The sequence below is a fragment of the Triticum aestivum genome, chromosome 7B (assembly GCF_018294505.1).
Source record: "Triticum aestivum cultivar Chinese Spring chromosome 7B, IWGSC CS RefSeq v2.1, whole genome shotgun sequence".
NCBI classification, from domain to species: domain Eukaryota; kingdom Viridiplantae; phylum Streptophyta; class Magnoliopsida; order Poales; family Poaceae; genus Triticum; species Triticum aestivum.
In genome coordinates this window covers 36,087,495-36,097,646 of record NC_057813.1, presented here as the reverse complement: position 1 = coordinate 36,097,646, position 10,152 = coordinate 36,087,495, and positions in this window count along the sequence as shown.

Sequence of the window (10,152 nt, the reverse complement as noted above, 5' to 3'; positions counted from 1 at the left end):
GTCGAAGAGCCTGCTTAACAGGCTTGAATCCTTTTAGGATGTTCAGGCTGTGCTCGGCCAGTCTGCGTGGGATTCCTGGCATGTCTGAAGGGTGCCACGCAAAGATCTCCCAATTTTCCCGTAGGAATTCTCGTAGTGCGGCGTCTACATCAGGGTTTAATTGTGCCCCGATGGAGGCCGTTTTTGTAGGGTCCGTTGGATGGACTTGGAATTTGACTATTTTGTCTGCCGGTTTAAAGGAGGTTGACTTGGATCTTTTGTCGAGTATCACATCGTCCCTGTCCACCATGGAGCGCAGCGCAGTTAGTTCCTCGGCCGCTAGGGCTTTGGACAATGCCTCAAGGGCCAGTGCAGCTGTCTTGTTTTCGGCGCGGAGTGCTATGTCCAGGTCACTAGCGAGAGTGATGATTCTGTTGGGTCCGGGCATTTTAAGCTTCATGTACCCGTAATGGGGTATAGCTTGAAAAATTGTGAATGCCTCTCGCCCTAACAGAGCATGGTATCCGCTGCTGAACGGGGCCACTTGAAATGTGACCTCCTCGGATCTGTAATTATCTGGCGTGCCGAACACCACATCCAGTGTGATTTTTCCTGTACAACATGCTTCCCGACTGGGGATTATTCCTCTAAAGGTTGTGTTGCTTCGCTCTATGTGGCTCCAGTCTATTTTCATTTTTCGAAGGGTTTCCTCATAGATGAGGTTCAGTCCGCTGCCACCGTCCATGAGTACCTTGGTAAGCCGAAAGCCGTCCACTATCGGATTGAGGACCAATGCGGCTGGTGCTCGGGCTGTTCAGAATTTAGGTTCGTCACTGGCGTTAAAGGTAATAGCCGTGTCACTCCATGGGTTTATTGTTGCTACCTGGTAGACTTCGGTAAGGCTGTGGAGTGTTCGTTTCCGCATGTTGTTTGATGTGAAAGTCTCGAAGACTGTTGATACCGTACTGGTATTCCTGGGGTGATGTTTTGTGGATTCTAGAGTTAGAAGCTCCTCGCCACTTCTGGCCACCTGCCGGAGTATCCAACATGCTCTAAGGCTATGAGTTGGTGTGACGCCCTCTGTACTATGAATTTTACAGGGTCCATTGAGCCATCCCTTCAGTACGGTTCCATACCCTATAGAGGGTTTTTGTTTTTTGTTGTTTGGCCCAGGTGCCCGACGATAATGTGCCCTTTTATTTCGGACTGGGATTGTATTCAGGGCCGGATTGTCCCAGAATTTTATTTCGGTTTTCCGAACGCTTTTCGTCGCACAGTATTTTCATACTATGGATGCCAAGTCAGCGAAGCGTGTAATTTCACGGCGACTTATGGCGTTGAGGATCCCGATGTCCGTACAATTATTGCAGAAGAATGGAATTGCATCCTCCTCGCGGCAGTCCTCTATCCTGTTCATAACCGGGAGGAATCTGGCCCAGTAATGGTATACTGTTTCTGTTGGCTCTTGGCGAATTTGGGACAGATCCCTTATATTTGGGTGGGCGGGTGGAGTTAATTCCGGAACCTCGCCCGATCTGAGACTCAGGGGCCGAGAAGTTTCCAAACTCGGAAGCTTGTGTCCTTGGATGTTGTCCAATGAATCTGGCCCGCTACCTGACTTTAGGTTCACGCCTTGAGTGACGTCCTCCCCTCGGCGGGTATCCGGCCTGGAGGGGTCGGGAATCCGGACATATCTGGTCCTTAGGATGGGCGAAGATTCGCCGCATTGTTCCTCCACCACTTTGACGTGGTGGGTGACCTGTGGAGAGTCAATCTCTCTCCGATCGAGTTTAAGCCCAATATGATCGTAATCTGTAGCGACTCCCAGGGCGGCGATGCGATCCAAGAGCTCGTTCAAGGAAGAGAGCTCCATCGGATCTAACTGCTCGGCGAGCTCCGAGTTGACGTGAAGATTGCTTTTGATGACACGAGAGGTCATCGTCGGTGCGGCGGCCGAACAGGCGGTCATTAGAAAACCGCCTAGCCGGAGAGTTTGGCCGATAGCCAAAGGTCCTTTAGCAACAGCGCCGTCTTTAAAGACGGGGGCGGCATCCTTCCTGATGGCGACATCACAGCGGAACTCTCAATGAAAGCACCAATGTCGGTGTCAAAACCGGCGGATCTCGAGTAGGGGGTCCCGAACTGTGCGTCTAGGCAGATGGTAACAGGAGACAAGGGACACGATGTTTTTACCCAGGTTCGGGCCCTCTCGATGGAGGTAAAACCCTACTCCTGCTTGATTAATATTGATGATATGGGTAGTACAAGAGTTGATCTACCACGAGATCACAGAGGCTAAACCCTAGAAGCTAGCCTATGGTATGATTGTTGTTCGTCCTACGGACTAAATCTCTCCGGTTTATATAGACACCGGAGAGGGCTAGGGTTACACCGAGTCGGTTACAACGGGAGGAGATCTACATATTGTATCGCCAAGCTTGCCTTCCACGCCAAGGAAAGTCCTATCCGGACATGGGACGAAGTCTTCAATCTTGTATCTTCATAGCCCGGGAGTGCGGCCAAAGGTCATAGTTCGGTCATCCGGACACCCCCTAATCCGGAACTCCCTCAATGATCCGGAGTTGTACCTTGACCTTATGACAACTAGAACCGTATACTTAACAAAACACACCTAGACAAGTTCCAGAGACAACCCGGTGATCGCTTTCTGACAGGGCAACGAGGGGAGGATCGCCGGGTAGGATTATGCTATGCGATGCTACTTGGAGGACTTCAATCTACTCTCTTCTATATGCTGCAAGACGGAGGCGGCCAGAAGCGTAGTCTTCGATAGGACTAGCTATCCCCCTCTTATTCTGGCATTCTGCAGTTCAGTCCATCGATATTGCCTCTTTACACATATACCCATGCATATGTAGTGTAGATCCTTGCTTGCGAGTACTTTGGATGAGTACTCACGGTTGCTTTTCTCCCTCTTTTCCCCCTTTCCATTCTACCTGGTTGTCGCAACCAGATGCTGGAGCCCAGGAGCCAGACGCCACCGTCAACGACGGCTCCTACTACATCGGAGGTGCCTACTACTACGTGCAGGCCGCTGACGACGACCAGGAGTAGTTTAGGAGGATCCCAGGCAGGAGGCCTGCGCCTCTTTCGATCTGTATCCCAGTTTTTGCTAGCCATCTTATGGCAACTTGTTTAACTTATGTCTGTACTCAGATATTGTTGCTTCCGCTGACTCGTCTATGATCGAGCACTTGTATTCGAGCCCTCGAGGCCCCTGGCTTGTATTATGATGCTTGTATGACTTTTTTTTAGAGTTGTGTTGTGATATCTTCCCGTGAGTCTCTGATCTTGATCGTACACGTTTGCGTGTATGATTAGTGTACGATGAAATCGGGGGCATCACAAAGGGGTGGCCAGCAAGGACCTGGCCCTCCCCAAGATTTTGGTTTTGCTTGTATAATCACATTAAACAGTAAATTTTCTGGTCTTTTTCCTTTAGCCGCCCACCTCAGTCTTAATTTTTAGGAGTTCTTGCCTCCGCCACTGCCCCTCTCCGAGCCCTTCTCTACCTGCTCCTGCTAGCATTGCCGGCCATCACTAGGTCCTTGTGCACGGTTGTGGAGATCCAAATCTGAGGCGCGTGTTGCATGCCACCAAAGGCAGTGGGAAAGGGAGATGGCAACGGCAGCGGAAGCAAGTCCTCACCTCGGTCCCGCGTGCGCGTGCCGGTCGGTTCGGGCGACCAGGTGCTCGCGACGGTCCTCCGCCACAAGAACAGGAAGGCGCTCTGGCTCGCCAGCGTGAGGCGGCGGAGAATCGGCGGCCAAAGGCAAGGTCGCTTGGCTGACGAAGTAGCAGGCGCCAGCGGTCCGTCAGTTGGTCGGCATCATCTCCTACTCCGACGACGACGCGCCTCCCACCACCGACGCCTACACGAAGGGCTACAGCCACACCGGCGACCGCAAGGGCAAGGGACCGACGCGGAAGTGGTCATGCCCGGGTGCCCCTCTATGTCTCTGTTTTAGTTTTTAGTTAATTTAGTTTTTTTCTATGTCGTTATGATGTGAAGTGCTAGATCGTTTGGTCTGAACTGTGTTTGTGCTTGTATGGCATTTAATTTGAATTGTGTTCATCTATATCCGTGCATGTCCATATGATGGTCAATGTAGGTTCTTATGTTGCATAGATAACATGGTTTTGAGGAGCCGGATTTGAGGTATCCGAATGTGGACGAGGCAATATGAGGGTTGACCGGCCACTGTCTACTGAAGCGTCCAGGAACATTTAGGGGATCGAATTTGTCATGTTCCACTATAGATGCTTTGATGTGAACTTATATGCAGAAAATTTTGATCAGTACCTCGTTGACAGCAAGGAAAAAGCATGCCTCGAATCATCTGCTTAAGCGTCATCTAATTCTGGACGGACGGAATACTTGACATGTGAAGAAAAGAAGCAATTTTTTAAAAAGGTTTCACTGCACATTTCCTCTCTTTTTTTCAGCCTAAGCTACCCGGTCACACGCCCGTCCGGCCGGCCATGGCCAAGACCCAAGAGGAGGCGGTAGCTAGCCTAGCACGCACGCGGCAAAACCGACAGATTTGACCCATGAACGAAAAAAATTCACAAAATAAACTCTCATTGAAAAAATTTCACACAGCTGACCTTTTTTATAGCGCCGACAATTAGGCGTCACACTATATTATGTAACACCTGACTGACAGACGTTACACGTCTGGCCAGCGTCGCACTCCGGACTACCTGAAAATTGCTAAGTCGTTGTGCAGAGCCTAAGAGCTAGGCGCTGCACAGTACAGTGCAGAGCCTAAGAGCTAGGCGCTGCACTAGTGGCCACTTGAAGATGTAGTGCAACGCCTAGACACTAGGCGCTACACTATATAGTGTAACGTCTAGCTCTTAGGCGTTGCACACTGACTTAGCAATTTTCAGGCAGTCCGAAGTGTGATGCTGGCCAGACGTGTAGCGTCTGTCAATCAGGCGTTGCACAGTATAGTGTGACACCTAGTTGTCAGGCGCTACACAAAAGGGTCAGCTGTGTGAAATTTTTTTGATGAACAGTTTAGTTTGTGAACCCCGCAAAAAAACAGTTTAATTTGTGAAATACTTTCGTCTCGAGATCAAATGCGTACATTTTGCCCACGCACGCATGGACACGCCGCGCCGGCCCTCGCGCAAAGGTCAAACCGATGTGCCCCTGTCTCGGGGATAGGTACGTTACGTACTGTACTGTACGTACGCGCCTCAAAAGGAGAAGAAGGAAGACCACCACCGACGTTTCCGTCGCAGGCATCGGTTTGGAGGATCAGCTTAATCAATTCACTCTCCCCTGAACCTCACAGTGACATGTTTCTCTTTGACCAGCAAGCTAGCTAGATAGCTACGATAGGAGTACCAGCGACTGGTCAAATGGAACACCGAGACGCGTACACGCAGCACTCTGAAACAAACATATTGGCATGAGCATTTTTTAGGGGGCTACTACATTGCTCCCTCCGTCCTATAATGCGTTTCTCACAGTAGTGAGTGCCAAAAACATTTTTATATTACGGATTGAAGGTAGTGTCAAAAACGTTTTTATATTACGAAAGGAAGAAAGTAGAGATGAACACTTCTCCATTCCGCAAAAACAAATAAAAAATTAACACTCCTCCGGGCTATGGAAGTCTGAACGCCAAATGCGGAACTCAAACCAAAGGTAGAACGCTAAAGAAAAAGAAGAATTCTCAACAGGAGGAAGAAGCGTGCACACACGCGCAAACTTGGTCCATCGTGTCGATTTACGCCTGCAGTTCTCCCACGATTTCCCCGATCAATAAAAGTATAGTAATATTGTAAAGTACGATTTCCGCTCTGACGGTTGGAGTAGCGACCTGCGAAAGCTACGCACAGACACCCGTCGCTCGAGGCCGGCCGGCCGGTCTGCATGCGGCGGCAGAACGGTGTCAGTCAGTCAGTCGGAGGAGTGCCGCTCTAGAGGCCGGAAGCCTCGCCTCGGTCGAACGGGAGGCGGACCCGGATCAGGCGGCGCCATACGCGCTGCATGCACGGCTAGCTGCACGTACGCCGTGCATGGCTCTGGCCTCTGGCCGCGGCAGACGACTATGCTAGTATTATTACTAGCACGTGTTCTCGTCCCGAGGCCGGGGATCTGTCAGGTCTCATTGACGTTCTCCCGAAGCAAGTTCACCTGTCAGAATGTCGGATCTACTGCCGCTACTTTACAGGCATCGAGGCCGCCGATTAACTCACGCTACGAGACTGTATAACGACTAGTACTTCACTTGATTCGTAGTTGGATCGCTTCAAGTTACCGGCTTTGGTAGTCGCCCCAATCGTACAGTGGCAGCAAACCAAGCGAACCCGCGTCGCCAAATCTCTACTACTATAAAATAAGCAAACGTTAACTCCCCTAAACGCACACCGCTTACTGTACACAGAAGAAAACACATCAATTGGAGGGTCAAGATAAACCTACTCAATGGGATCTAATCGTGAATACAGAAAAGTACCCTGATGTTGTACGCTAAGCAATTTGGGTGGGCGGATGAAACTCTGCCGTCCTTCACCAACACCAACAAAAAGAAAAGAAAAAACACACCGAAACAGCCACATCCGCTCCAAAATTAGCGGCGACCAATCCTCCTGTCGCTCTTCAGAGTTGCCCTCCACCGAAACGCCCGCGCCGAGGACGCCCGCACCGACGACGCCGAGGACACCCACACCGACGACGCGACATCCAGGACGACGCCCGCAACATCCACGACGACGACCTCCTCGCCAACACAGGTGCATGCTTTCTCTTCAATCTTTCAGACGCCGTCGCCCACACTGACGCGATTGTCTCCTGACTGCTCATCGGCGGCGGCAAACTCCTCGGCAGGCTGATTTGCACGCATGTGAAGATGTTAACAATGACATCCGTTCATTGCTCCTGTTTCTGTTCTGCATAGTTCTACATAAATAGTGAAACCATGGTTAGTCCACGTACTGGGATCTATGATTGTCCATGTAATCGATGCAAGAGATGAACCATATGCCGTGAGCATATGTTATGAAAACCAATCATAAAGTGCATGAGCAAGTGGAATCATACCACGGATCCTCAGCAGAAAATTTGATACCACTGACCTAACTTATGACTGAAACAAATCTTTGTAGTTTGCCACAATGTTCTGTTAAATTAATATGTACATATAAAATTCACACTGACTGTGACCTCTTGGTTCCGAACACTAATCTATATGAATATCTCTACTACTATAAAATAAGCAAACGTTAACTCCCCTAAACGCACACTGCTTACTGTACACAGAAGAAAACACATCAATTGGAGGGTCAAGATAAGCCTACTCAATGGGATCTAACCGTGAATACAGAAAAGTACCCCTGACGTTGTACGCTAAGCAATTTAGGTGGACGGACGAAACTCTGCCGTCCTTCACCCAACGCCAACAAAAAGAAAAGAAAAAACACACCGAAACAGCCACATCCGCTCCAAAATTAGCAGCGACCAATCCTCCTGTCGCTCTTTAGAGTTGCCCTCCACCGAAACGCCCGCGCCGAGGACGCCCGCACCGACGACGCCGACGACGCGACATCCAGGACGACGCCCGCGACATCCACGACGACGACCTCCTCGCCAACACAGGTGCATGCTTTCTCTTCAATCTTTCAGACGTCGTCGCCCACACTGACGCGACTGCCTCCGGACTGCGCATCAGCGGCGGCAAACTCCTCGGCAGGCTGATTTGCACGCGTGTGAAGATGTTAACAATGACATCCGTTCATTGCTCTTGTTTCTGTTCTGGATAGTTCTACATAAATAATGAAACCATGGTTAGTCCACGTACTAGGATCTATGATTGTCCATGTAATCGATGCAAGAGATGAACCACATGCCGTGAGCATATGTTATGAAAACCAATCATAAAGTGCATGAGCAAGTGGAATCATACCACGGATCCTCAGCAGATCCCCATGGTACTGAAAATTTGATACCACTGACCTAACTTATGACTGAAACAAATCTTTGTAGTTTGCCACAATGTTCTATTAAATTAATATGTACATATAAAATTCACACTGACTGTGACCTCTTGGTTCCGAACACTAATCTATATGAATATTATTACAAACTACAGAGCTACATGTTTACCGCCAATGTCCCCTCGAAATCATATTACCATAAGATAATACACCCTATGCATGAGGCCTCTTGATCGAAAGCGACAATCGCGATTGAATCTATTACAAAGATGTCCCCTCAAAATCATATGACCATGAGAAAATACACCCTATGCATGAGGCCTCTTGAAAGCGACAATTGGGATTGAATCTTTTATAAAGTACAGCATTACATTTCGAGGTTGTTGGTTTCATATTCTAAATGATGGTCTTGCGCTCCATTAAATATAATGATCTCACATGTTTTTACAGGAGTTCGTATTCGTATGGGCCCTACCACTCCCAACAGGACCCCCACTCCCAGCAGGATGCGCACCCCCTTCCAGGATATAAGCAACAACCAAACATCAGGTATTGATCAGAACCCAGTCAGGACGCACCTCCCCTTCCAGGATATAAGCAACAACCAAACATCAGGTATTGATCATAACCCAGTCACTCAAGTTCGATACAGTATTACAACTGCTGAACTGTGTCATGATTTGCAGACCCAAAGGAACTAAAAAGGCAGAGGGATAGAGAGCGGTATGCAAAAAATAAAGATGAGATTAATAAGAGAAGGCGTGAAGCGTATAAAAGAAAAAAATACCACTGAGGAAATAGATGGCCTACAAAACGGAACACCGGCACAGCTAACTGTATCACAAGGTAATGATGATCAAATTTCATTATCTGTGCCCCAATTGAATTGGCCTGTAATTATTTTGTCTTCATCTGTTCAGTCACTAATGAGACTAAGAATCGGAGGGAAAGGGAGCGTTATGCACAGAATAGAGAGGAAATATTAAAGAGACAATGCCAAACCCGTGAGCAAAATAGAAATATTACTGCTGCTTCAGATGGCAGTAACCTTGTGTCGCATATGCCAGCTACTGGACAAGAGGCGGTCACCCAACTGCAGAACATTACTGCTGCTTTCAATGGCAGTAACCTTCTGTCGCATCTGCCAGCTACTGGACAAGAGGCGGTCACCCAGCTGCAGAACATCACAGGCCAAGATGGTGCATTACCAACTTTAGGACCATACAATGGATTCATACAAACTGACAAGGAGAATATTTCTGACAATGATGAATCCGATTGGCTGCACAGAAATGATGCGTACCAGATGCAACGAAGTTCAAGAAGAATGACACTCACACAACTGGCAGGGGTTGACAACCCCCAACTCAATACAGTCGTCAATCTACGTACCCCAGGGGTAACTTTTCATGATCAGGGTTAGTTCATCGATTTAATTAAGTTGCTAAATTATCAATAGTGTTTGTTTCTCCTTTAATTGAGCACTCTGTTCTTCATTCGATTGAGACTAGCATTTGGTTCATCTCTTCAGTTCATCCCTGCTACTTACTCACTGGGGTCAACCAATGTTATCAGGCAACGACCACCTCGAAGATGCGTATGGAATACTGGAGCCCGATGTCCAGACTGTAATACTTGATGGTATGCAAAATGGCAGTTTAAGATTCCTCTACCCCGATAATATGTGTCATAACTCTGTCCTATTCATGATTTACTAGACTGCTTGGGAGACCGGAACCTTGGAGAAACTGGTGATGTTGACCCTGATGAAGAAGCTAGGATGTTTGCTAGACCAGGTAGATTATTGCTATCATGAGTTATGAATACGACATAAGATAGTTATATGGTTTGTGCACAAACTTTAAATAATGCAACTGTCCATTCTTTTCCAGATGTTGATTTTGAATCCTACCGAGTGGCACGACATCATGGTGATGGAACTATCACTAATGAGCATCATGACAGAGTTTACATGAACCTGCCCAAAAATCACCATGTACTTAGAAAAGTTAGTGACTGCTGCCACTGTGGAGCTTTGCGGTTCCAATACGAGGGCCCTGCATTTTGTTGCAGGAAGGGAAAAGTTGGTGTATTTACTCCAGACATTGATGAAGAGTTGAAACGATTGTTCACAAGTCAGGATGATGAGGATGCAAAATATTTCAGAGAGAATATACGGTATTTCAACTCCCACTTCTCATT